The sequence below is a fragment of the Gossypium hirsutum genome, chromosome A01, assembly GCF_007990345.1.
Source record: "Gossypium hirsutum isolate 1008001.06 chromosome A01, Gossypium_hirsutum_v2.1, whole genome shotgun sequence".
Taxonomy (NCBI): domain Eukaryota; kingdom Viridiplantae; phylum Streptophyta; class Magnoliopsida; order Malvales; family Malvaceae; genus Gossypium; species Gossypium hirsutum.
The window spans coordinates 76,120,340-76,124,225 of record NC_053424.1 but is presented as its reverse complement, the minus strand read 5'-3'; the positions used below and the strand labels follow the sequence as shown (position 1 = coordinate 76,124,225).

Here is a 3,886-nt window from a genome sequence, read left to right as displayed (position 1 = left end):
TCCGCAAAAAATATATACGCTACTGACCCACCCTTGCTCTGTAAATCCCTCTTTTATCTTGTTCAAAGCTTTGAGTCTAAATTGCTTCTAAATCCCTCTTTCATTAATGAATTTCTGCTTTTGACTACTCTATTTAGGTCTATCCACTATGACTACTCTATTTAGGTCTATCCACTATGTATAGCAAGTAAGCAAAAGAAGTGCTTTATTTAGACCTTTTAATCCTTGTATACTTGACTCATTTGAGGAAGATTTATGCGGCTTCTAACTTTCAAAAAATGTCTACCATATATATAAGTTAAATGCTCAGCTGAGGAAAAAGAATAACAACAAAAAAAAAAAAAAGAAACGAAACAAAAGTCTTGGATATGATTATGATCCATGCACGTAACAATGTAGAGGACTGTGAATAGATATGTGAAAATCCATGAGCTCTAATACCATCCACACGTTTATATTTATTGGTGACTGAAGTAGTGGCTGATATTATCTTTAATACAAATAAATAAACCGCAATAGAACAAACAAACATTAAGAGATGGGGTATGTATACATGAAAAGGTTTGGAAAATTACCAACAAGTGTTAGATCAGACGTAGTAGTAAGACATTACATTCTTAAAAAGAAAACTTATGTTCCAACTCTAGAGATGATATTGCTGAAAAGGATAACCATAAACCTTGAAAGAATTAATCTTCATGTACCATAAAACAGATATAAAAGATCTGAAAGTTTGCAAACCGCTTGATAACCAGTGCTGGAATTCACAATATTCATTCCCATGCAACCAAGATCATAGAATTGGCAAGCCCCGACACCGCAAATGTTAATTTACCATCATAATCCAGAGATCTTGAGGCTCCTGGAATTAGCCCGCCTTCGATTCAGCTTCAGTAAGTTGAGAAGAGCAGAACCACCACAGTAGTTGCAAAATGACAAAGAAATAATAAACAAGTATATAAACCACCATCAGTTAGGACAATCCTCTGGACCGCACATCATCAGTCCATCACAAGGAGACTACACATTTTCGTCCCAAATTTTCAAGCTACTGGTCCCTATTCCCTACTCCCAAAATGTCATAAAATAGATATCCATTTTAAACGTGTCTCAGTTTACATTGGAAAGCATGTAAGTGAAAGCAACACCTGGATGCTTTAACTTAGATCAGATGTACAAGGTAACAATTTATTGTTTTCCTGATAGAACAAATGAGGGGTTCGGGAAGAAATTATAGGAAAGATTGATTCAAATGATTCATTGATGCCTATTGTTTAGATGCCAAGATTTTGTTAACTTATTTAGGAATATAATTAAACATAAAGATTCTATGCTTAGACAGGGATCATCCAAGGAAATCCATAGTCAAATACAACCAACCAATTTCTAATATATAAATAATAACATATCACAGTTAAAGAAAAAGAAATATAAGCTTCCTCAAATACACTTACCTGTAACGAATCAACAAGGAATTGCAACCTACAATTTGCGTCACCAATATATACCTCCAGCAGACTGTCAGGTTGAACCACTCCACGCCAGGAGCGCATGCTGTCCTGTTATAGGGTCAACAATGAGCACCACAGGAATCCAATCAAGTCTGTAATAGGTGCAAATTTTCCTGCCCTTGCCTGAATCATCATATACCTATATCCATAGAACAGTTTCAATCAGATGAAGCATATAAATAAGACAAGATACAGAGTCAAAAGTCAAAACTCATCAAAAATAGGATACAGAGTCCAAAGGCATAAAGATATAGAGATCTTCTGAGAGGATATACCTCGGTTCTGATGAAGCTGCAGCTCCTAAGGTCATATATACAAAATAAATTTCAGTACTTGTCTTCAAGGACGACTTTGATTTTCCATCTAAGTTGCTAATAAAAATTGCAGCATCACACTAACCTGCTAGAATAAGATTGGTGCTAATGGTTTGTGAAACTGCTTCATTTCCCCATGTATCAAGATTAAGCTTCAGAAGAACATAGTAAATACTGAATAATTTTAAATTGAGTAAAAAGGAAGACTCAAACAATACCATATGTGAGCTAAACTCCTTAGAAGATTGCAAGTTCACAAGGAGCCACTAGTCCTCAACAGATGCAGTAGCTTTTGCCTAAACCATAAACACACAGCATTAGGTTAAATTGACGTTGAAAATCGAAAATTAAGAGAAAATAAATAAGCAAGTCCTGTGAATCAAGTTTTATAGCCCAACACTAACCCGCATTAGTCCATTTTATTCAAAAGTCAGAACATAATGGCTAGTTTTGTGCCACATGCTACAAGGTCAATATTTTGCAATAGTTAAAAGACTAGACTTCTCAAAACAAGCAATTAAAAATTTACTTAACAAAAACATATAAAACCATACAGAATAGAAAAAGTTAAGAACATGAATATGGCCTTTCGAATGATCCAAGGAACATCAGATGATAACGCGGGTAGATCATCTCGACGAATATCTATCTACTGCAGAAGAAGCTCCTTCATCTGATTCCCGAATGCCTGGGCCTTTCATTTCCTCATATAAATTACGAAGTGCAATTACTGAGATTACCTGTTCGAGAGATTATGCCGACCTGGATGCTCCGTATGAATTATAAAACGAAATTTTACCACATGATGATGTATTAGGAAAATGCAGAATATATATATATAAATCATACAAAATGTACACAAGATAAGAATGCATGCACAGCAGACACAAAAAGGAAAACCAAGACACACTTGCAACTTCGTACCAAGAAAACTAAAATACCATTGCAATCAGCGAGCTATTGAAAAAAAAAAAAAACAGGAAAAAGGATAAGGAACATATGCATCATCCTAAAGTGTCTCCCTTACTACAGGCAAAGGAGAGCGTCTTTCATCTCCACCATGGGATCACTGAACAATACAAGGCAAAGACGAAAACAACACAAGTAAATATTAGAAGAAAAAAACAGCATTAATCTCAATGTATAGGCGGACAAAGGAAAGGGAAAAAAAATTCACAAACTTTAACATTTTAGAGGAACTTGAATGTTAAAAAGCTTCAAATTTTATGATACAAATGCAAGAAATCGAGTGAGAGAAGAAAAGGGTTCTTGCAAAAACCGCTTGGCGGTATCGGCAGTTTGACCAAGCGAGCATCTCTGTTTAACACTCGCTTACAACATTCCCTCCTAAAGCCCCCTTTTCTTTTTAGTCCTGAATATCCCAATCAAATCCAAAGCCCTAAGCAGAGAAATTCAGCTCAATTTCTCAGACGAATTCGTGAAAGAGTGAGAGGGCGAATCTGACAGCAAATCTTCGGGGCTCCGTTGGTTACGGAGATTCACTAACTACACTTTTGAGACACTGCATGTATGGGTATCAAAATATTTATCAATATTTTTAACACTTAATCAATATTTTTAAGTATTTATCAATATTGATAATGTTTTAGGAATTTTGGTAAAGTATAAGAAATATTGAAAAAGTATCCAAAATATTGATAAATTGTGAAATATTTTGGTAAAAAAAATTAAGTTTGAGAAAGTCCAAACACATAACAAATCAGAATCAGAGAAATCTAAACTTGAAATAGGCAAGTTCGAGAAAATTCGATCTTGTCAAAGCTCGAGACTGAGAAAATTCGAGCCCCAACAAAACTTGAGCTCGAGAAAGCCCTAGTCCGTAAAAGTCCAAGACCGATTTGGCCCAAACTTAAGATACGTCCCACCAAAAACTCAAAAATTCAAATTTATAGCTAATCCATCGTAATATACATTAATTATTAATATAATTTTATGATATTACTTAAAATAAAAATAAATGATAATTATTTATTTTACAAAAACGTGTTCATAAGCATTATATATTTATATTAAAATTGCAATAATAAAAAAGTAATAAAT

At 34.2% G+C, this 3,886-nt stretch overlaps 1 long non-coding RNA gene across 5 annotated transcripts; it reads right to left on the bottom strand.

The window, feature by feature from the left end:
• Positions 1-531: 531 nt before the first annotated feature.
• Positions 532-3,368, bottom strand: LOC107921224 (uncharacterized). Of its 5 annotated transcripts, XR_005919819.1 has the most exons (5): positions 2,380-3,368; positions 2,044-2,287; positions 1,787-1,910; positions 1,455-1,650; positions 532-888 (listed from the first exon to the last, which is right to left on the bottom strand). It is a non-coding gene; the product is annotated as an uncharacterized lncRNA (long non-coding RNA). The 5 variants fall into 5 exon arrangements; XR_005919811.1 differs by having other exon boundaries at positions 1,787-1,949; positions 2,044-3,368; XR_005919802.1 differs by having other exon boundaries at positions 1,787-1,946; positions 2,044-3,368.
• Between the last annotated feature and the right edge of the window lie 518 nt (positions 3,369-3,886).